This window comes from Salminus brasiliensis, chromosome 14, assembly GCF_030463535.1.
Source record: "Salminus brasiliensis chromosome 14, fSalBra1.hap2, whole genome shotgun sequence".
Lineage (NCBI taxonomy): Eukaryota > Metazoa > Chordata > Actinopteri > Characiformes > Bryconidae > Salminus > Salminus brasiliensis.
Window position 1 is genome coordinate 13,715,062 of NC_132891.1, and position 25,615 is coordinate 13,740,676.

Below are 25,615 nucleotides of genomic sequence, written 5' to 3' on the forward strand. Positions count from 1 at the left end.
GGGTGTGTCTGGTTTCTGTAAATTTTGGGGTTGTACATAAAGTGAGTCAAGACTGTCCGGTAACAGTTTTGGGGTTTCTGAATTGGGCTGTTTAGCAGCCCTGTTTTGCCAATGCTGGATTTTCTTTTAAAGGAGGAGACACCGGTGTTAGAGGGTTACAGTCTGCTGAAGGAAATAGGGTTACATTCTAGGGCACCTTTAACAGCGACGTCCTCTTGTGCGGTTTTTGGGGCGGTTTTCTCTATGTGTCTAAGAGTACCTGATCATAACCTGATCGTGACTGAGGATTGAGGGGAGACTTAACAACCTGAAAACAGGGCAATGGCATATTCATCACATGAAAAGTGGCAATTTCCATACAATAGTTATGTAATATAGATAGTCCAGACTGCAGAGTGATTTTTCATCCTGTAATTGTACATTTGTAATCACTGCAACATATGTCCAGATTAAAACAGAGGCACTCAACCAGGGCATGTAATGACTAAGAGTGAACCAATTACTTGCATGGTTGGGCAGGACTGTCGTCCTGTACTCCGATTAAAAAGCAATCAAAGCGCAATTTGTGCAGCCCGTTCAAACTCGGGGAGTCCTAGGACAACTTCACATCAGCTCTGGATATTTCAGCAGAATGGGCACACCTCAGCAGCCAGGTGTGGGATGTGAATTTCACCTCAGCTGCGATTCCTCTGTGATAAAAAAAAAGAAAAAGCAACGGGTGCCAAATTGCACCTCCTCTCCAGCGAGCGTGAAATCCCTCCGTACAAAAGCCTAAGAGATGTAAGAGACGTCAGGATCAGGATAAGCACTTTGCTCTGGCTGATGTCTTGTGTTGCATGCTATGCAAGACGTCTGGTGAAAACTGACTGGGCACTGGTGGTCTGACAGAAGAAAAACAGGCAGGGTCTGCATTAAATAAACGTTATGAAAACGACCCTGACTCAGGGCTTTCCTTTCTAAAAATGTGTTAAACGTCTTACAGACGAACGGCTGAAAAACCACCGAGCAGGAAAGTTTCTGTCACGCCTTCACTGCGTGATTTCTATTAACCACCCGTATTCCGAAAAGACCCGCCCTCCTCAAACCCTGCTCTGTGGTTGGCGGTTTTATTATCACAAGCCAGTAGATTTCTTATTGACATAAAGGATTAGCCAATCCTAGCACCGGGGGGCGGGGCTTGTAGGAATACGGGCGAAAAAAGAAACGACAGCCAACCTGCTACGACTTCACAAACTCCAGAGAAAACTCAAGGGACCTCCAGCTCAGAAGATTAAAACACGAAATCAGGTAAGAAATGATGTTCCAATTTGAAAAAAGGTTTGATATAATTTAAATATTTTTTTGGTTTATATCTAAGCTATAAATATACATGTGAAGCGAATCCTTAAATTATTTTATCCCTTATTTTCTTATTGCTGATAATAACTCGCAAAATAAAAGCATGAAAAACGTAAAATGTAGTGTTAAATGTGGACAATTAATTAAAAATACAAAATGAGATAAATTAGTTAAATAAAGCTAGTGAAAAATACAAGAAATCTTAAAACAAATTAATTATTAAGTTTAAAGGTATTTTTTTATTTTGTCGTATTATTTTACTTATACATGCAGGATAAATGTCACGCACTTTTCTTGTTAAATATACACTTAAATGTTGTGGACGTTTGTCACGTGATACCGTTTTGTTTTGCTCGCTGAATTGGCAGATACTACTCAGAATACTGGGTAGGTCCTCCTTTTCTCTCAAAAAGCATGGATTCGTCATGGTACGAATTCCACATGATGTTGGAACTATTTATTTGAGATTCTGGTCCATGCTGAAATGCTTGCATCCTGCATACCCTGCAGATTTTTCAGGAAACCTTTAGGCTGCAACTCTCTTTTTCTACCACAGCCCCAAAGTGTTTTATTGGATTCTGATCCAGTGACTTGGAAAGGCCACTGAAGAACACCAAACCGAGGCCAGTTTGAGAGGACTTTTGCTTTGTGACATGGTGTGTTATCATGTTGGAAGTAGCAATTAGAAGATTGGTAAATTATGGCCATGAAGGCATGCAAAACTACTAGTCTGGTCATTCTCTGTTGATCTCTAAAAGCAACAAGGTGTTTTCATCTACAGAACTGCCACTCATTAGTTGTATTTTCTTTATTATACCTTTTTAAATAAACTCTAGAGACCAGTGTGCTGAAACTCCCAGTAGATTAGCAGTTCTAGAAATATGTAAATTAGCCTATCATGCCACCCTCAAAATCACTGAGATTACAGTGTTTTCCAATTTTGATGGCTCATGTGAACATTATCTAAAATTACGGGCTTAAATCTGCATCACTTTATGCATTGCACTGCTGCCACATGATTGGTTGAACAGATCGTTTCATGACTGAATAGGTGTGCATTTCTAGTTTGTATGTAAATGCTTTGATTTCAGGCTGATTTTGTAGTTCATTTCCCATCTGTAGGCCCTATGAACTGGGTATTATAGAGGTTTATTATAAAGGTTTATATACTACACCTTTTTATTTAAAAAATGAGTTTGCTATGTTGACATGTTTAACGTTGTCTGTGTGTTAACCTAGCTCTGGTAGCAGAGCGAAGCAGTAGCAGCATTGTGAAGAGCCTCGGCCAATCAGCCCAGTTGGCCGTGGTTTGTCTTCTAAAGCTGGTCTATTCAGGCTGCTACAGCATTGAAGAAATGGGTCAGGCCTGGTTCATTGTGACCCACCTTGACTGGAAATGTGTAATTGGCAAATCCAGAAATCCTCCGACATCCTGCTGAGAGCCAGCTTTCTACAGCTTTGGACATAGACAGCAGACACTGGTGTGTTACGCTGGTGTAATTTTGATGTGGTTTGCAAACCACTCTCCTTTGATATGTTGTTCTCATCGCCCTGGAAGTTTCATCCCGCGGACGGCAACCGCACACGAAGACGAGGGCATGATGGATGAGAGCATAAAGAAGAAAAAAGAGAGAGGATAAATGTTACTGGGTTACACTTCACTTAAGGGTGATTTTCTATAAGGCTACATGATTCCTACGTAATGCACTCATGGTTTAACTGACGTATACCTACATTAGGATTCACTGGTGTGCGATTGGTGTCAGCTGTCTATCATAAAGAATGCATTTTTCAGTTTTGATGTCAAGCTCACATAACGTCTAGATCAACTGACAGACTTAAGATTATATTAAGACTCTCATTGCATGAGTGTCGTATAGACGAATATCATATAGTGAGCACTTCAAGGAGAAGATCTGCAAGAGCTACCTGAAGGACCAGGGAAGACATTTTACAATTGGTGCTTAGACTTGGTGAGACTTCTTTACACTTCCTACGGTCTGCTCTTGGGTTGAACTTGCTGGGACAGCCTGACCTGGCCATGTTGGCAGTTGTTTCACTTGTAAATTATTTATTGGGCATTGGAATGGCTGATTTACAGTTGTTCTTTGTAAATCCCTTTTTAGGCTCATGTGCATGTATAACCTTTTTTTCTGACGGATCTCGCCGAGGTGATATCACTCAATTCAACAACGAAGAGCAGACCAAAATAAATGTCTGAGGTTTAAATAAGACAGACCACTCCAGAATCCTCTTTAACCATGTTCTAGTGCTCTAAAGTGACGATAAAGGTTTCCATTGGGATGTCTTATTTTTTTCAGTGACTGTAAACATGCACAAAGTACCTAGCTAGCTGTGATCAACACAAACATTAGGCACAAAACACCCATTATTCTGCAGTCTATCCAGCTCTATAGCAACACTGTGGATGGTCAGAGAAAGCTACAGTAAAACATGCAGGGCTTTACCTTGGAAAACATTTTAAAAGCTTTGTGCAGCACATGCCTTACTTTTAAGTAAGTCTCACCTGAATCTGTTAACACAAGGAATCTTTGCCTCAGGTGAAGAGAATCTAACCATTAAGGCATCAGGCAGGGGTCATCAGTTTTATCCCCGAAGGGCTGTTGTAGCTGCAAGTTTTCATTCCAACCCAGTAGGAGCACACCTGTGTATAAAGACTGAGACCAAGACTTTTGGCCAAGTGGTCCCTTTGTGGATCATCGTCTTAAGGAAACAGGTTGTAAGTAACTGCACATGTTTTTGAAATTGTTTCTGTCTAAAAAAAGAGTTGCCACTATTATGTTGGATTGACAAATGTGGTTGTATTGGATGAAACAAAAAAGTAAAAACATCATAAGTAATGCTAATATGAGAAAATGGATGGTTTCTGGGACATTTTGAGTCCAGGAATGGACAGCCAACCAAAATATATGATGGGTGGCAGCTCTAGATTTGAATGCCATAGGATTTGTTTATATTTTCAAGCCCTAACCTCTAGCTAAGACTCCCCCATCACTCAAAACAATCAGACCTGGATGGATGAAAGTGAGGCAACTGCTTCTTTTCTATCTACCGCCAGAGCAACGTCATTAGACAGTTGAACACACTTGACGGACACTAACAGTTCTGCTATGTCAGCTAACAGACACACACGGTGGCTAGCACTGCTTTGAGTAATGCGGGAAGAAAGGCGGACCATCATACCCACTTAGAGACAACAAGGCCAATTATGCTGTCTGCTCTCCTGGTTACAGATGGCTGTGGCATCACCTAGGATTAAATCTGTGATCGACCGATTATTGGCCCAACACTTAGAGAGCTGCACCATCCATTAAAAACACACACACATCTTTTAAACACATTTAGAGACAGTAGGGAACAGTTTATTAGCATTCTGTCATGTTTCACACATAGGCTAATTAGCGCATATCCCATTTTCTTAGCATTATCTTTATAGGAGGCCTCATCTAGTCCACACTAGTTAATTCCGCCACCCACAGCATTTGTCAGGATTTACCCCTAAGTGATATCTGCATTCGGATTACTTGGACGGATTCAGGGCAAAACCCTTTGTGATGATAAGGGATTAAGAGAATTTTCAGAAAAGTCAGTGTGTACTCAGCAAACCCAGCGTTAAGCAGTCTCCACAGTCTCCACCCAGGCCAGAGGCTATGCTCACTTGCATGAACAGATTGCATGAACTGAGGAGTAAGGGCAGGAGCGGTTTAAGCTTTAAACACCTAAACTTTGTCAATTTTGCAGTGACATATTCCTGCAAAGAGTGGAGGGAATGTCCTGAATGTTTAGTTTCTGGGAATCATTTGAAGAAGAAGATTCAGATTTCACATTCAAATGTGGAAGAAAACTGTCACAACATTTTCTGTATTGAATTAAAGAGAAGGAGGCATGTGTTTAAGGAAGGAAATTTAGTAAATGAAGTAAAAGGATAGTAAAGGAAGAATAGTAAATGAAAACACCCCACCCCCCAAAGGTAATGAGCTTATATGACAGCATCACAGCCATCGATTGCTGGTGTTGATAGTGTTTGCCCATAGCAGAGGTGTCAAATGAGCTTCACTGGAGTTTTAAATGCAGTAATTTTGGGTTGCATTTGTAACAGTTTTGCTCAACCAAAAACCTCCTGTACCAGTGGTAGCTATATGAGACTGTTACATTAGATTAGAAGCATGTTTTGTTGATATGTTGAACCTGAAGCTGCCCATGTTTTGAGAGGACTGCAAAAAAAGAAAAGATTGTTTTGGGGATTTCACAGTGAAAGGCTTGCCTATGCATGCATGTCTCTTTCACACTGGTCTAGGCTGTGGTACTGACAGCATCATGCTGTGGAGATCACAGCGAGAGTTCAGTATCCTCGGGGGCCGCTTTGGGAATTCCACACTGCAGGGCAGTTTTCAGCCACAATAATGACTCACAGGCAAGGCATTAAAAATACCATGAAGCGTTTAGGCTCTTTGACCAAAGCAGTTATTGCTTTTGAGATGTAGATCTGAATGATCATATTTTATGTGTATATTGTACTATATGTAGGTTCCCTATTGCTGCTTGATTGAACACCAGTAATGTCTACTGTCAGGCATTTTTGGCCATCTGATTTTATCAACAGAGCCTCCATCAGTAGACTGTTCAATGTATTTTACTTAGAAAATACATAGAGTTCGACCAGGGGTGCCAAAATATTTGCATACGACTGTATGTAAATGAAATGTGTTCTAACTGGCTGGCCTGCACTGTGCCTTTTCCAAAAAAGTAGCCCAGGGTTAAACATCTCTTATAACGTGTTTTAGCATTGAGTGGGCGGGGCTAAATTGCTGTAGATGGAAGCCCATTTTCAAATAACTATTTGGTCACAAAAATCAACATATTTCTATATATCCACCTTTTCCACCTACAGCAGTTTAGCCCCTCCCACTCAATGCTAAAATATGCCTTATAAATAGGCCACCTACAGCAGTTTAGCCCCTCCCACTCATTGCTAAAACATGCCTTATAACATTAGAATTGAGTGAGCTGCGCTAAAGAGGTCTAGACGATTTAGGTGGATATATGGAAATGTTGTTTTTTGTGACATCACCGAAATGGATATTTGAGAATGAACTGCTTTTAAACTCTAATCATTTCTACAAAGTAAGGATATTTCAGTTTTGATTTCAAATCCTAGAATATGCAGAATATTTTTCATTAGCATTTTTCATTAATTTTGTTAAGGCCTATAGTGCTATACGTGTTCCCCTGATCTGCTGTCACCTGACTGGGAAGAAGTAAGGGGGCCATGACTGCTCCCGCTGACCGTAGCTAATGTAGTTACCATTTCCCATGTTTCTATAGCACTCCTGACAAAAGAAAACAATATTATATATGGACGCCGCCTGTGGAGGAAGAGGAACTGGGCTTCAGTGACCTTTACAGGCATGCTAATGTGCACACACATGGGAACACGCATACGTGCGCTAAGGGTGAGCAATATGGCCAAAAATGTAACATCATATATATAAATATAACTTCTCATTGATATGCATCATAATGTTTTATTTTATGGACAGCACGCAACAGCAGTACTGCCATAGCTACAGATGTCAAATACAAAATTAGGATTTTGTTTAAAAAAAAAAAATCGTACAGTGGCATACAAAACTGAAAATACATTTCTCTGAATAGCTTTGTGAGTACAAGATAAGTTAAAGGTGATACATTTCTTTTATGTTTTATGTTCTTTTATCTATTATGTTTTTATGCAAGATTACTTTTTTTTCAGTCTGTTATAGTTTCAAAGTGACAACAACGGAAAGAGGCCTGAAGCTAAAATGTAGGCTCCCTGCATGGTCAGCACTGAATTGAGTCTTATAGTTCTTATGTGGGAGATTTTTCATCCATTCGTCCTTGCAAAGGGCTGCTAGTTTAGTGAGATTTTTAAGCCATCGTGCAGGCATTGCTCTTTTGTTTTGTTTTTGGTCTATATACAGATATTTATTGTTATTTATGTGAAGGGACTTTCAGGGCCATGGCAAAACCATCAGCTGGTGCCGCTTGAGGTAGTCCATTGTGGATTTTGAGATGTGTTTAGGATCAGCATATTAGACTTTTTGTGCAGCTGTCACCACTGTTATGTCCGGCCCGTAGAAGACTGCAACATATAAAAGTGAAAACCACACATGGAAATATATAGATGCAATTAGCTTTTTTGAGGGCTGTCAATTGAGTTTTAAAAGTCAGATGTCCAGGGGAAAAGGGTGGGTCTACCAAGTTTGGCTCCGACTCTGGTTGCACAAATTTCCAAAATGTCGGACAATTAAATTCTGTAGACTGAACCACATCGGAACCACATCGTCCATGTGTTTTTCATAGTCATTGCACTAGACTCAACAACATGGCAACGAACAAACCAATAGGAATGAAGTCAAGTAAGAAACGGTGTGTGTGTGCAATGATAGAAACAGCTTCTAAAGATCTCTGATTGGCTGGAGTTATTTTCACAAACGTTCCAGTATTTTACATCTAGCAGATCTGAGATTTGGGAGAGTTTTGCAGAACTGAGAGCTGATAGCTCATAAGCATGCATGAGTTTCGGCTGGGGAGAGCGCTGTCGTATCATTAGTATCATCCTAAATGTGCCCAAACAAATCCCTCACAAAAATGAGTAGTTAATTCAAGTATGCCAGTAGTATACTTCACATTGTTAAAAACAAGCAAGGATGCTTTCGGTTTACTTTTTATGTACTTATAAGATAAGATAAGATAAGATAAGATAGTCCTTTATTAGTCCCGCAGTGGGGAAATTCCCAGTGTAACAGCAGAAAGGGATAGCAAGACACTCAGTTACAAAAATTTGGATAAATATCAGAGATAAAACTAAACTAAGTTTACACAAGTATACCTGGCTTATGGTACAACAAGTATATTTTGCCTATACTTGACTATACTTGCTCTAGATATGCTTTTAAAAAGTATAGCTAAGTTTCTGCCAATTTACATTTTGTTAGTATACTTGTGGTTTGGGGAGGGACTAACTTTGGAGAGGCTTCATGAGACAAAGTCTAACATCAACTCCTCCTAAAGACTGTGTATATGTGGTGTTTTGGTCTCATATTGCTGTTAGAATGTTTATACTAGTGTACTACAGTTTAAGTACACACACACACACACACATATGTATATATATATATATATATATATATATATATATATATATATATATATATATACCTAAATGAGTAAACTAGTGGTACACTAATAGTACTTTAAAGTGTAAAAAAAGAAATAAAGAAAAAAAAGTTATTATTACAACTTCTTTACAGTATAAAAACTATTAAACTAATAGTTTACAATGAGTATTTTTATAAACTAAAAAGAGTCGGATTGAAGTTGAAGTGAAAATAAAACTTGTAATGTAATGTAACATGTAAATTAGTTGTGTACTCAAAAAACAACAACGTATACTTAAAGTATACTTTCATAAACTAAATAAAGTGGGCCACATTACTCCTAAAAAGTACTAAAATAGTACACTTACAAGTATACTACTAGTACATTGATACTAGTATACTTACTACATAAAGTATACCTGGAAAAAAATATATAATCTTCCTGTAGGCTATCCTCCTGTAGTCTCTCTGCCACCTACTTGGCCTGGCCCTTCGCCATTGACAGAACCAATTGTCCACATTCCTCCCATTGAACATGGACATGGTTTGCTGGCACTTGGAGTGCACTTCACTCCATTCACTCGCACTCTCTCCGCTCAACAGAGCTCTCACTGTGTCTCCCGATATAGAGTAATGCCTCTGTTTCACTTTTTCTCTGTGGGCCCACATCGGAGACCCAAAATACCCCCAGTTGACAATGTTCTTCCGAAGCTGGGACATGATGTAAACAAGTTTTCCATTTATGACTGACTCATCCTCCTCACTTGCTATCTCCTCTTTTGGCACAGCCCCTCTGACTTGGTGCACTCCTCTTAGAGCATGCTGGGGATAATTTAGCAGTCATGCACTGTTTCAGCTGAAAACATGACGACCTACGTGGTGGTTATCTGACACACAGCCAATGTGAGGCGACAATGGGTTGCACTTATCACAGTGCATGGAAGCATGAACAACATGCCAGAAATTGTGAGAGCCTTTTCTGATGGGTTAATACATGACTTTTAGTCAACAAAAACCTGAACTATGCAAACATCTAAGCTGAGTGTGGTCCCGAGAGCCTATTTACTACTTTTGCATTAGGGTTAATGCACTGAAAGAGTAAAGCAGTGGCTAGATTCACATTTAAACAGAAGTTTGGTGAAACTTTTGTGAAATTAAATCCTTTGTCTTTTTTTTTTTTTTTAAACAAAACAAGCATCTTCATTTTAATAATATAAGAGATGGAGGTAGTATGTATATAATATAAATTAGATATAAATTTAAATATAGATACATCTATACAACTGGAGAAATATCTTTTGTAAAATGCATTATGTGATGTAGTAATGTAAAATGCAATCAGGTGCACCACATCAAATGATTAGACCATTGTTAAAGAGGATTTTGGAGGAGTCTGTCTTATTTAAACCTGAAGATATTTAGGCTGTGTCCGACTAATCAGACAGTGCTGCCTAATCAGGCAGTATTCAAATGCAGGAAGGTAACGAGCATGTCCACATTGAATGTTATCCAAAATGCTGCCTTCTAAGCTACATTTATCTTGCCAATTTGTGAAGGCAGCGTAGATACACTGCTCAAAAAAATAAAGGGAACACTTAAACAACACAATATAACTCCAAGTAAATCAAACTTCTGTGAAAATAAACTGTCCACTTAGGAAGCAACACTGATTGACAATCAATTTCACATGCTGTTGTGCAAATGGAACAGGTGGAAATTGGCAATTAGCAAGACACACTCAATAAAGGAGTGGTTCTGCAGGTGGGGACCACAGACCACTTCTCAGTACCTATGCTTTCTGGCTGATGTTTTGATCACTTTTGAATGTTGGTGGTGCTTTCACACTCGTGGTAGCATGAGACGGACTCTACAACCCACACAAGTGGCTCAGGTAATGCAGCTCATCCAGGACAGCACATCAATGCGAGCTGTGGCAAGAAGGTTTGCTGTGTCTGTCAGCGTAGTGTCCAGAGGCTGGAGGCGCTACCAGGAGACAGGCGAGTACACCAGGAGACGTGGAGGAGGCCGTAGGAGGGCAACAACCCAGCAGCAGGATCGCTACCTCCGCCTTTGTGCAAGGAGGAACAGAAGGAGCACTGCCAGAGCCCTGCAAAATGACCTCCAGAAGGCCACAAATGTGCATGTGTCTGCACAAACGGTTAGAAAAAGACTCCATGAGGATGGTATGAGTCCACAATTGGGGGTTGCGCTCACAGCCCAACACCGTGCAGGACGCTTGGCATTTGCCAAGAGAACACCAGGATTGGCAAATTCGCCACTGTCGCCCTGTGCTCTTCACAGATGAAATCAGGTTCACACTGAGCACATGTGAGAGACGTGACAGTCTGACGACGCCGTGGAGAGAGATCTGCTGCCTGCAACATCCCTCAGTATGACCGGTTTGGCAGTGGGTCAGTAATGGTGTGGGGTGGCATGTACTCGCCAGAGGTAGCCTAACTGCTATTAGGTACCGAGATGAGATCCTCAGACCCCTTGTGAGACCATATGCTGGTGCGTTGACCCTGGGTTCCTCCTAATACAGGACAATGCTAGACCTCGTGGCTGGAGTGTGTCAGCAGTTCCTGCAAGATGAAGGCATTGAAGCTATGGACTTTGCCCGCCCGTTCCCTAGACCTGAATCCGATTGAGCACATCTGGGACATCATGTCTCGCTCCATCCACCAACGTCACGTTGCACCACAGACTGTCCAGGAGTTGGCGGATGCTTTAGTCCAGGTCTGGGAAAAGACTCCTCAGGAGACCATCCGCCACCTCATCAGGAGCATGCCCAGGCGTTGTACAGGCACGTGGAGGCCACACACAATACTGAGCCTCATTTTGACTTGTCTCAAGGACATTACATCAAAGTTGGATCAGCCGGTAGTGTGTTTTTCCACTTTAATTTTGTGTGTGACTCCAAATCCAGGCCTCCATTGGTTAATAAATTTGATTTCCATTGATGATTTTTGTGTGATTTTGTTGTCAGCACATTCAACTTTGTACAGAACAAAGTATTCAATGAGAATATTTCATTCATTCAGATCTAGGATGTGTTATTTGAGTGTTCCCTTTATTGTTTTGAGCAGTGTATATCCTTCTATTCCTTCTATTGAATAAAGTAAATTCAATGTATATATGGTGTAATGTATAGCTTCAGTGATCTTCAAAGGGAAAAAACTGGGCATCTTTATTTGCTGCTGATTTGTTTAATTTTTAATTCATCAGTATCTTTCCACCCCAATTCATTAGAAGTATGCCTTTTCCACTCATTTTGAACTTCATTCATCCCTCCCATGGGCTATCTCTCTTTCGTGTACAACCTTGGTATACCTCAGAAAACAAACTCTCGCTTCTTGCCTCCCTTTCACAAACCTCCAGCACCTTTGGCTCTGTTTGCCATCAGACAGCAGAGTGAACCACATTTTACAATGCAACAGTTACTCCCAGTCACACTCTTGAGGACATATGAAGCCTGATGCCTTATAGTGGGCAGTGAATGCAGATGAGTTAGTCATTGGCTGGAGAGAGATAAAAATAGCTTTATCAGCATACTTGTCATATAATGGAACAAACTGGGGGACTTTCTCAGCTCAAAAACGGATTGGACATAGGGCCTACAGAATGGACACTTAGAGCATGCATAAGCGGTGTGTTCTTGTGGCTAGCCTTGACTCAAGGCTTCTCAGATTCGTCACATCAAAACATGTTTTTCTCAACAGTGTCTTGTTGCGATGCTCAATGAATGATTAAATGAATGACTGAATAAATAAATAGAGCAGGTGATAATAAGTATCACAAATAACACATCACCAGTTTTCTAAGTAAATATATTTGTAAAGGTGCTATTGGCAAGAAATTGTCATCAGATGTCGGCTACAACCCCTTCAATCCACCCATGAATAGAAATCCAATCACAAATAGACATAAATTAAGTCAATTAATTAATAATTAACTAATTAATCCTGAAGGTTCCCGTGGGCTCCTTCAATGAACTCTGAGCTTTAGTTCCTTTCAAAGATTTTCAATTGGTTTTAGGTCAGGTGATTGGCTGGACCATTCTAGCAGCTTTATTTTCTTTCTCTGAAAAGAGTTTCCTTGGCTGTGTGTTTGGGATCATTGTCTTGCTGAAATGTCCACCCTGGTTTCATCTTTGTCTACCTGGTAGATGGCAGCAGATTTTAATCTAGAATGTCTCAGTAAATTTGTCCATTCTTCCTTCCTTCAATTATATGACTCATACCCTTGCTGTATGCCGAAAGAAACATTCCCACCTTCAAACTTCACTGTTGGTATGGTGTTTTGGGGGTGATATGGAGTAGCTTTTGCCCTCCAGACATGGTGGGTATTATGGTATTCAACGAGTTTTTTGAATGTCAGTTTTGGTCTCATCTGACCAGACTATATTCTCCCAGTATTTCACAAGTAGCAAGTAGTGGAGTTTTGTGTGGTGAGCCTGCATACAGGCCATTGCGGGAGCACCTGGTCGTGACCAGATTATGGTGAAATGATTAGATTATGGCCTCAACAGTGCTCACTGAAACCTTCAGTAGTTCTAAAGAAATTCTTCTATAAACAAGGCCATCAGCATGTTTTGCAATAATAAGGTTGCAAAGGTCTTGAGAGACCTCACTGGTTTTACCCATCATGAGATGTTTTGTGTGGCACCTTGGTAATGAGACGCCTTTTTATAGACCATTAGTTGAAGCCGCTGATATTAATTTGCAAGTGGCAGAATTGCTTTCTAATTACTGATAGATTTCAGCTGGTGTCATGACTTTCCATGGCTTTTTGCACCTCTTTTCTTCAGGTGTTCAAAACTTTTTACCTGTGTCTTTTCTCATTATTACACATAACCTAATTTATGGACATATTTGGTTTGAATTTCATGTCAATAGCACCTTTAGAAATATATTTACATTGAAAATGAGTGAGGTGTTCATTACTTATTTCACCCGCTTTAAATAAATAAATGGGGAATTAAGTCACCCAGCACTGAGGAATTGTGTTCTCTCGAGGGTGATCCGTTCAATACTTTTGGGATGAGTTGGGGTGGTGATCATCCAACATCCTGACCTCACTAACGCTGTTCTCACTGAATGCAATCGAATCAGCACAACAATGCTCCAAAATCTAGTAGAAAGCCTTCCCTGAACAGTAAAGTCCGTCGTAATAAACTCTTTTGTAATACTCTTTATTTCAGAAGAAACAGTGAATGAGCAGGTGTTGCAATACGTTTGTGCGTATGGTGTAGTTAGAACACCTCTAGGAGATAGCAAATGTGACAACGACTTTTTATGTAGTTGAACAGTTTGGGCCAGTCTTTTCGTAACAGCCTCACATGTACATTGTGAAAGTAATCAAAGAGATATTTCTGCAGATTCAACCTGAAGACTTTTTGTACCTAAACTTGATTTATTAGGTTATTTTAATTGTGTGTTTTTCGATCGCTGGGACTTCAGTCAAGCATCATTTGTACTCACACTCTTGGTGTCTGTGATTACAACCAAGCCTTCCATATCCCCCTATATAAGTCCAAAATCATATATTTAAAAGCTTTTCCATTAAATTCATATTATAGATACCATATAATTCATAGATAGTATGGATAGTTTGTAGCTGTAGGAGAGGGGGGGGAGGGTGAACAGGCTTCTGACATGTGTAGGAAGCCAGTATTTCCTTTCCTGATAAGTGGAGCCAGGTAGATGATAGATGACAGGGTTGAAAGGGAGGAGACAGGGTGGTGCAGCTTACGAGGACTTTGTCATAGACACGCAAACAAGGTAGAGATGGAATTTATAGAACATTAGATACAAACAGATACAATAGTGTAATTTAGTGGTGTTATGAAATATCTCAATTTTGGGAGAAGGAACACGCCTGAAGCCCCTCCTCCCAACATTCAGTTATTTCATAACACCACGAAATTCAGATGTCCGCTCTGCAATTTCTCTTAGGGATGAATATGATCTTTTCATTATTTCTTGTTTCTTCTTTCAACAAAAATGAAAGCATGGACAGGCGGGCGGAGCATGGACATGTCAAGTCTACAATTACGCTTTAAAGGATGTGAAAGTTTGAAAATAATTGTAGGTTGATGTGTTTACAGTCTCTGTCATTTCCTCTTTGCTCTCTGCACGTAATGTTTTTTTTGGGGAAAGCTGTGACTGTATTTGTGTTGCTTTAAAATGCCAGTTTTGCTCAACAAGTTATTACAGGTAGCAAAGGTGAATAAAGGTTTTCGGCATAGCTTGTGTTGGCATTTATGATGATTTTCCCTGAAAGCCCTGAGGGGTTTTCAAGTACTGCAGTAATTGCTCTTACTCTCTCACAAACATAAGCACCACCCCCACCCCCTACCTGCACACCTGTGTGCAAACACACAAACACACACATTCACTTCTTTAGTTTTTTTTTTGTTTTTTTACAGTGTCAGAATATGTTACCCATACCCATATCTCCAAAATGGCAACCTAACAGGAGAAGAAAAAAACTTCTTAACTTTTAATGGAAGTCAATGTAAAAAGGTTTTTATAAGTGATTTTAGAGCATTTATATTGGTTCATCAATCATGTAATTTGGACGCAATGTAACAAACAACTGCCAGATTTGAATTATTTCAAAATGTGAAAAAAAAGATTTTTCGAAACAGCTGCGATATTTATTGTAGATTTTTAAACAAAGAAATCTAAGCGTAATTATAAATGCAACCCTAATTTTCTCCTCAACAACAATTTTTTTTTACCATTACAGATATAAGAAAAATGACCTTGGTCAGAACATGTACAATAACAAGTACACTCACACACACAAGCATTCAGAGTGACAAAAGTAAAGTAGCAGTCTTTGAAGTCTTATGGTTTCGCTACCCCCCTGTTTCACGTAGGCTGGGTGTAAACATTCATTGCCATTCAGTAAATGCTGCTGCTCCAGGCAGTGTCGTTCTACTGCTCTGTTATTAGTGAGTCATGAGCTGCTCTGTAGCAAACTAGCTGCTTTGTGTTGAATAAGAGACCTAGGCTTGGCCTAACCTAATGTTTAATTTCTGGTTTTGTTAAAAAACATTCATTTATCTACACCTCCCTGTCTTTCTTTCTGTCTCACTTTGTCTCGCACCATGACCCCACACTCTGCAATCCCCTAGACCTGCTGTTAATAGTGTCTTTCAGCGAGACACACAGACTAGAACAAACACAGTCATTCATGCATCTCCAAAATGCTAATGTGGCTGGACCACAGCACTTTTTTCAAGGGGTTCCCATGTCGCGGCACAGTGTAATTTTCCTCACAGGCGGCCATTAGTTCAGTCAGAGTTGACGCCAACAGTGGGCATCAAGCCCCTAACATTATTTGGTACCTCTGACCAATAGAGAATGTGCTGCTAAACCCAGCTGGCACTTGAGAGACTGCAGATGACTGGTTCTTAAGCTTTTGTAGGCTTTGGGGAGGTTGGCCACTTTTGTGGAACACCTGATAATCTTGGTAGGTGTGTGGTGTTGGAAAGCTTGGAAAAGCTTGGAAAATGGTTGGCTAGATAGGTAGGCATTATGGACATGGTTGGTAGAAGGTCAGGAGACGGGAAACTAGAGTATATGAGTATCATATCACACTCCAGTGGGCTATACTTTTAAAACAAAGAATTTAGTGGAGTGATTTCAGAGAGGAGTTTTGGTTCTCAAATGCCTAGGCGTTAGGGTGATACTATCAGAGACCATTGATGGTTGACAAGTAACGTAAAAGTTTAAGGAACCTCTACACAATGTATGTGGTTAGTGTAGCCTAGTGCAGGTCATCAGTTCGGTCCTGGAGGGCAAGTGTCCAGCACAGTTTGGTGACTTTGGTGCACAGACACACCCACTAAACCTACATACAAACGAAGCAGGAAAATAACCAGAATAGCGTAGTGGATAGCACTGCTACCTTCCACACCACTAAGGTCAAGCCATAGCAATAAGAGTCCTTAGGCAAGACTGCTAATGCTACATCCAGCTACCTCCATGGCATGATTTAAATATAAGTCCCTCTAGCTAAAACTGTCTACCAAATGCCCTGAATGTACAGGTTTAATACTAATTAAAGCTTTTCTGAAAACTATATGTCCAAGCCATTAACTATTTTAGCACCCTTTATTCATAAAGTGAACCCAGGCTGTTAAGACGTCACTGTCTATATGAGGTAGTGTAACCATATCTGTGAAGTTCACCAGAATCTGTATTGACACTTTTTAGAGACATGTTGAAATGTTAAAATGATGTTAAAATGCATTAAATAGATAATATCTCATTCAGGAATATTTAGCTAATTTAAATAGTTTTGTAATTTTAAAGATATACATCTTTAGCAGAAATTTCTGACTGAGCTTAATGGATACATTTTGTACCTTTTAAGCACACCTCTTTTCCAGATAAGCTCACAGTAGCACCTTTGTTGTGGTAGCAATTAAATATTGTGGTTGTTCATTAAAAAAATAAATAAATAGATGTCAGTGAAATTTTATTTGATGTTAAGTGGCCAATAACAAGTGCCAAACCACTAAAATGTGGCACCAGAGCCATCAGAATAGATGTGTTAGCATAGTCATTCAAAATACTTGCGTCACATAGTATTAACTAGATGGATTGGCTATGAACCTTTAAGTTCATTGTGTCTGAGTTTGTGTGTTTTTAAAAGTGTTTTCGTTTCATGAAACATCAAATCATTTGTATAGTTACTGGGGTTTCCTACCTTTTCACTGAATTGTATTTCATTTAATGGGGAAATTGGTGGTTTTACCCCACTGTACCCACTGTGTGTAGTAAGCTAATTATGTAACTTTTATATCTTATTATTAAATGGATTGATTTATTGTGTCTTAGATTTTGTCATCTCAAGGCTGCGAAAATATTTTATTTGACATAAGATTCTTTTAAAATAACAACCATCAGTGAATGTTTAAAGACTGATTATGAAATATTTACTTAGACATTCAAAGTAGGTGAGCATAAAGGGTGCACACTAGTCTAACTGGAACGGCAGCAGATTTTGATAAAAATTATAATATGAAATGTTAAGTACAATATTATGTAACACATTTATCACATTTTACATTGTCACAATGTACAAACAATATTGAAAATGTCAATTAAATTATACTTTTTGTTGATATCACACAGATTTTTTCTAGTTCTAGTACTATACCCTACTGTAAGGTCACCTTACAATAATATGAACTCTGGTATAAGTATGGTATTATGGATTTAAAAAAACAAGCCAGTAATATCTGGTAACATATTGGTATATATTTGTGTAGCACAAAATATTTTGTTGTTGTTTTTACAAAACATAGTGTAATCTTACTTAATCTAATAAACAAAGATTATATTTGTTTGATATGTCATATTTTGATAGTATAGGATATGTACACAATCTTTAATCACATGCTTTAACAGCCAAGGTGCCTTCTAATAGTGTACTGTGAACAGATCTGAGACCTGCTACTGTGGAGCTTATTTGCACAAGCAAACAAAATACACAGTGGTTCCTTATCATTCAGTCAATAAGCACCTGTGTGAGACCTCTATGCATAGTTCATGAACCCTCTGTGAAACTGACTTCATGTGTTTTAGTGTGTTTTCTTCCAGTTTGCGTGAGGGCCCTTGTTACAGCATGCTCAAGAGATAACGATATTTGGAAAATGTCACAGATGAATCTGTCAACAAGTCAGGACCTGATTGAAGCCTTACACAACACTCAGATTCTGCACATTCTGCTCTCCTCAGTGCTTTGTACTATAATTTTCTTTATTGTACTGTTCTCTGTAGACTTCATAGCCATTGTTCTCTGGTACAGATCCTATTGAATTCAGAAGAAATGGCTCCAGGTGCGGCCTTCAAATGCTGCCTCTTTGCATGTGGTGGAATCTCTATTCAGAGCTTCTCACTGAGGATGTGTATTTTTCAGCCTTGTACTACTGAATAGAAAACAGACCATTGGCTTAATTTGTGGGTTGGTATCTGCTCTGTTAAATGTAGCATGACTAACTGTGTATTTTCCTCTTTGATGTACAGTCTATTTGTATCGGACACTGGGTGTCACCTTGACCCAACCTAAAATATACCCTGAGCACTTTGTTAGGGACACTATATTTATACTGGGTAGGGCCTCCCTTTATTTCAAATAAAATCAAATCAGCCTCAATTTATTCACGCCATTCCCTTAAGTTTCTGGTCAATGTGAACATGAATGCATCATGCAGTTCCTGTAGATTTTTCCTGTAGAGTATTGCCGGCAAGTGATCCTATCTGATTTAGATCTGGGGGACTGGGAAAGCTCATTGTAATGTTCGTGAAACCTGTTTGAGATAACACACAATGTTTGTGACTAAAAATATACAGTACACAGTCCTCTTCTACTTACTTTAATTACAGCAGTATGGGCTGAGCTTGCTTATTTAGACACAAAACTCTTTCATGTTTGATATAACGATTGTAACATTGTAACACTGTAGGCCTACAGGAAGTAGTAAAAATACTATGATTAGTGTAATGATATCTGAATTCTAAAAGCACTCCTCTTCGTAAACAAAGGGGAGGCCTGTCACATAAAACAAAACGGTGATTGGTCGCTAGCGTATTGTGCTAGGAGGTGAGTGAATGCTAGAGAAAAACAATCATTTATTTGATCTTTTGTCTACCAATCCTCTGTGAGAAAACATGTCAAGCTGTGGTTGAGATTTTACAGAAGCTTCCAGAATGGGAGTAAGGAGGGCATGTTCAAGTGGCAATTTCCTTATCTGACTCCCAGGCTGACTGAGCTAAAGCAAGACCCCCTCAGTCTGAAACTGCTGATATACAGCGATGTTTGTTGAATGACAGAGTGCAAGATGCTGTCGCTCGCTCTTTCTATCTGTGCCAAGTACAGCTGCAATCCATAGAAAGGCAGCAGAGGCCTGATTTCACTCTCTCCCCATCCCCCCTCTCTCCACCCTCATCTGCTGCAACCTGATAGGGAATGACTACGAATATTTATATGAGATTGCAAAGAACTGTGCAAAACTCATGGAATATGCTGTGTCAAAAATATTTGGCATATGCTACTCAAGCAAATGCACCCCTGGCTACAGTGGGCCATGTTTGCTCCAAATGCAGCGATATTTGTGCATGATTGACACCAATAGGGCGTTTAGGAAATCAAACACGTTGACTGTGGTGAAGAGGTGAAGAATGTAAAAGCGGAGCTCATTATCCACTGTGTCCATTTGCGGTTGTTACACTGGTATGCAGGAGAGGAGGATGACACGGTGGCTCAGCCAGGATTACTGTGTCACTGCATGTTGAGAGCTTAATTTGACTACACTTAACATTGTTCGCTGATGTGCTGTGCACTTTATTTCCTGGCGCCTGTAGAGATGTTCATGAAATATCAACACCAAATATCTACTAAACTTAGCTTGTCATTGTATTCAGTATGTAAAGATCATGACATTCAGAGGTAAAAAAGTGAGGCTCTTTGTTTTGTATTTACTACAAGTGACCATTCTGAGCAAGCGAGCATAAACCCTGTTTACACCTGGTCACTTTAAGCATCTTGAGTAACAGGATTATTTTAGGAGAAGGCCAGGCCACATAAACATGCAAGTGTAAACACACCCAAGATGCATTTAAAACAGATACAAATCTGATCACTCAGACCACTTGGTCTGAGATGCATGGTCTCCAAAACGCATATAACATCCAAAATCCCTCCCAGTACAACCAAAGCACCAGTAATAATTACCAATTGCTATCTGATTTTAGTTTGACTACCTGGAGATGCATTTGACAACCAAGTGTAAATGTATGTGGCTAAAATCTTATCAGGGTAAGATTAGGATACAATCCAGACCCTAGTCACTTCATAGTGATGATAGTGACCAGGTGTAATTGGGGTCATACAGTGCCTATAAAAAAGTATTCAAGGCCAATATAATGATTCCAATACAGTCATTTCCCCCCCCCCCCAAAAAAAACCTTTTTATTGTTGAGGTGAAAATAGACTTCTACAAAGTAATGACCAATACGAAAACCATATAATGTAAAATAAGTAATTGCATCCATGTGATGCATTCACCCCCTTCAGGTCAGTATTTAGTAAATGCACCTTTGGCCTCAAGCACAGCACTGAGTCTGTGTGGATAGGTCTCAATCAGGCTTGTACATCTGGACACTGCAATTTTACACCAGTTACTCCTTGCAGAACTGTTCAAGCTCTGTCAGGTTGCACAGGGATCAGGTGTGAACGCCCCTTTTCAAATCTCTATTGGAGAATTTTCTCCTGGTTTTCTTTAAACCATTTCTGTGTAGCTTCAGGTCAGTGTCTTGCTGGAAGATAAATCTTCTCCAAAGTTGTAATTCTATTGCAGACTGAATCAGATTGTCTTTCAGGATTTGCTCTATATTTTGCTGTGCTCACTTGGCCCTGTATCTAAACAAGTCCTGCCGCATGATGCTTCGAGGTAGGGATGGTGTGTTTGTGGTAATGAGCAGTGGTTGGTGTCTACCTTAAGTGTGCTACTGCAGCCATTTTATTGTCATGGTTAAGTGTTCCTTCTCATGACTTGCCAATGAAAATAATGTTTGTACAAGCAACACTTCTCAGTGTAACTGTGCACCACCCTCTTGACTCAGCTAAATGTTCATGCAGGTCCCTGCCAGTCAAGTCATTTGATTTGCCTGTCTAACTGAGAGGTTTCTTAATTGTCTAGATCCCATCTTGACCACTGCAGTTCACCATAACTGCCATTTCTTACTAACATTATACATTGTGGAAACCCACAAGCTGACAGTGCTTGGGTTTATTCTTGTATCTGCCTTGTGGGCATTGATAACCTTTGCTTTACCTCCTCCCAGCTAAAAAGCGTATACTTTTATTCTGGAGAAAGGAGTTCCCACAGTTAATCTATGACTCGTTAAGCAATAGATTAAAACAAGATGAGTCAGAATTTGGCAGCTTCTAGACTCCAAGCAAAAAGGGTTCTATATAGTACTTCTTGTAACAATAGAGGAAGCATTTTTGGTGCTTTGTAAACACAATTTTATAACCATTAACCTTTCGACCTTAAACAGAAAAATAACAATGTATCCATCCACATATTCCTGTAGTTGTCATGGTTTTATATTGAAGAACCATGTAACACTGTCACTAGTTTTTGGATTGCTGAATTATCTTAAGCATTTTTTTTTTTGGAACTTTATGGAACTGCTCTTCCATCCAGACATAGACGAACACTATTATCACTACCATTATCACTAAATAGGGGGAATCCATAGTTAGAATGGGCCCACACCTCAGGAGGGGAGAAGTGACTACAATCTAAAACATTTTGCTGAATAACTGCAAACTCAATAGCTGAAAACAAAGGGAGTGCAAATGTTTTAATAGGCAGGGTTACTTTTAACAGACTAGTGAGGATAGTTGTAACTGTAACTAAAATGTGTCTGGTAAATCAGTGGAAAACCTGATTCATTTAAAGCTATTAAATATTGTTTAAAAAATAATTCCTACATAAATATGTTAAGATATAATTTATCACGGGAAATTGTCCAACCCCTATTGCAAATTAGGTATATTGGCAAAATTCACAAATATGTAGCTTTTTGTTATAAATCAATCAAACAGTACAATTTAAATAACTCAACTAAAATAATAAAACAAGTGGTTTCCACAATCAACACAAAATACCAATTAAATTAAAAAATTAAAAGTTGAAAGTGAAATTACTGCAGTCTGAGAATTATTTCATTTACCATTTGATTGCATGTTAGAAATATGGCCAAGTCAAGAGAGTTGCCCAAAAAGTTCAGAGATGAGATCATTGCCTTGCACAAACAAGGAAAATGATACAAACAGAGTATAACCCTGAATGTTCATAGAGATCCAGCTGGAAGCAGAGTTCACAAGTTCAGAGTTAAAGGCTACACTGGCTACACTACCTGGACGTTGCAGAAAGAGGAAGCCATCACTAGCTGCAACCAGAGTCCTGAGGAGCAGGTGTTGAAAACTCTTCGAGTAACTGCAAAAGATCTGCAGCAAAACTTGGACATTCTAAGTGCTGAAGGTCTCCATGCCCGTACACCTCCAAAAGCACAATCTGTTCAAACCCAAATAAATAACCCACAGATGTTTTGGATTCTGTTCTGTGGAGCGATGGAACTTTTAGAGCCTATAGGTCAGCGGTATGTGAGGAGGAGTACAAATGAAGTATACACTGAAAGGAACACCCTGTCTACAGTGAAGCATGGGGGCGGCTTGGTAAAACTGAAGCTTGGCCTTGAACCTCATACAGAAAATTATTGAACTTAGAGGCCATTCCCATGAAGAATGGGCTAGGACTCCTCAGGAACACTGCCAAAAGCTGGTGTCTAGCTATGCATCACGCTTGCAGCAGGTCATAATAGCAAAAGGGTTTTAACTAAGTACCAAAGACGCTTGTCATGAAGGGGTTGAATAATTCTGAGACTGCCGTAGTTATTAAAAGTGGCATTTTTGTGGAGTTTGGAGAAAGCACTTGTTTTATTTGTTGTGTTCAGCTATTTAAATTGGTCTACTTTGATTGGTTTATTGTAAACAGCTGAAAGTATATGCTACATTCTCAGGGCTCAGTGTTGAATCTGTGAATGGTCAGGATGTGGCTGCAAACCCAATCACTCCACACATGGTGCAGCAGTCAAGGTGTTTAGCTAGAGGTGTTTTTCTCCACGTAAATTCACAGCATTATCTGACACACTGCAACAATTTGTAGCATCCACAGCAGCTCCTTTGAAGATCTTTTACTGAAACGCACACTGTCCCTCTGCCTAACATGTTTTTGCAGCTCTTGTGTTGCCTCTCCTGACCACTGGTAGTACAGGTTCTGGCTGTCAGTAGGCTGTCAAAAGCATGATAAATTGTGGCTGTGTTTGGATTCCAGGCGTTTTCACAGTTGTGTTCATGCTTGTCCATAGTTGCTGAAGGACTTTATGTGACTAAGACTGAGTGAATTATACTGAGTCAGTGAGCCCAGGAGCTACTTAAGGTAAGAATGTTTGTTTTTAGATGCGATATTCTTCTAATGGGCATTTTTTATATATTCTAGAAGCAGCAGTTATTACATGAGAGTAGTGTGATTAGGACTGGTGAGGACAGTGTTCACTTGCTGTAACACAACTCTCTGACTGAGATTTGTTTGAGGGTGTCAGCTGTGGAACTAGGATGAATGTGTTTTTTTTTTTACTGATTTAAGGTGCACTATATGGACAGCAATATTGGGACAGATCACTTAATCACTGAATTCTGGTGTTTCATTCAGTCCCATTGCCACAAATGTAAAGAAAATCAGCATGTAGCCTTATTGTGAATTAATTGGTCATTTTCTTAAGGGGTCACTGAACGTGAGTGTGGTTCTGTAATACGATGCCACTGTTGCAACAAGTCAGCTTGTGAAATTTCTTCCCTCCTAGATATTCCACCATTAACGATATTATTTAAAAAGTGGAAGCATTTAGGAATCACAGTAACTCCCCCCACAAAGTGACAACGGGGTCGCCAAGTGCTGTAGGCACACACAGCTCCTATAGGTATAATGTGTCCCAATAAAATATAGTGTATATGTCATTATTAATTATTCTAATAGACATTACAGGAGCCAGCACCTGTATTGCTTAGCATTATTATGTTTCATATTTTCCGTTATTCAGATTCTATTATAATGTAGTTTATACAGTCATTAACACATCCGTTCTCATGCTGTACTTATTTGACTTCTTGATGTTTTTGAGGTTGCTGTTAAATAGTTAACATCAAATAGTACATCACAGGCTCTTACACATATTTTTGTCTTGTGTAAATGTTTGAGCACCCTATGTTGTGTTGGTTTTCGTGTGATAGTAAGTAAGAAATCCTCTACACCCAAGAGATTTACATTCGGGTATTTTCTGAGCACAGATTCTGTTTAGATTTGCTGGATTTAACATATTGGAAAAAATTAAAAAGCAACATATAAAGTGTTATGTTATGTGCCCATAAATAAGACTGTTAGAACCATGCCACATTTTGTGTTTCATGTTTTGAGCAGAAGTGTGTCCTGTGTATGTGTTATTTTCACATAGAAAATTAACAGTATAGTACATGTAATGTAATAAAGGGCTTTCCAAACTTTTTTGCTGTTCATTACCAGCTTATCCAATTTTTCATTCATTTTCTTATCTCGTTTTCTTCAGTGCGTTTTCACTGCAAATCAGCTCAAACAACTTGAATCCCTTGTATTTTACGGACATCCGTTTTGGAGAGCAGACAGGCTTGTCGCAGGTTCTTCCTGGCGAAAGATCTTGTAAATTTTGATCAGTTGTCTGTCTGATCAGTGGTGTAATTTGTAAACCACAATGACTAAGAGATTCCAGATTACAAGACAACAAGTTGTGTAGTGTGATGGGTACAATGAACTTTGAGAGTGTATTTGTGTGTTTTGGGCTGCATGATATGGCAACATAACGTCTTTCAGTGTATTTGAAACATGCTAATGTAACAAAGTAAAAGATAGACCAGCTTGATTTAGACCATAACTGTTGAACATTAGTTCAACACTCACGACACACAATGCAAATTGTGCTTTATTTGCGGGATCATTTGCATATAGCAGCTTTCTCTGACATCATCATTGCAAATGTAAGTATTGCGTTTGATGTAACTGCTGAAACATACTTTGGGTAGGGAAGGTGTGGCAGCGTTGTTGGCAAGCAGATGGCGTCAAGTTAAACTGCAGACTACTCAGAGATTTATTTTATGCTGTTTGTAGGAGCAGCTAAGATAAGAATCACATGTATAAAGTTTCAAAAACCTGTCTAGCCACATTTCTCAAATCATCTCAAATTAAATATTTAACGGTTATATCATTTGTTTCATTTGTAGACTTTTGTTCAAAAATGATTTTCCGTGTTAAAAGGGTGCACTACAGGCCCTCCAGCATCCCATCATCCCACAGTTACAGTGGTTCACATGATTAACAAACATAATAAACTAGCCCTGCCGACCTACTATCTATCCGTGAAACTATGAGCAATGATTTCATAATGACATTGACATCTACAAACACAGAGTCTACAAAACATGCCACAAGACTGGTCTCA

General features: G+C 39.3%; 1 protein-coding gene across 1 annotated transcript in view; it reads left to right on the plus strand.

The window, feature by feature from the left end:
* The first annotated feature begins 1,227 nt into the window (after positions 1-1,227).
* The window catches only part of chl1a (cell adhesion molecule L1-like a), an 87,876-nt gene continuing 63,488 nt past the window's right edge, over positions 1,228-25,615 (plus strand). Inside the window, exon 1 of the mRNA XM_072696177.1 lies at positions 1,228-1,287. The gene's annotated coding sequence lies outside the window, so the exon portion shown is untranslated. The remainder of the gene's footprint in view (positions 1,288-25,615) is intronic.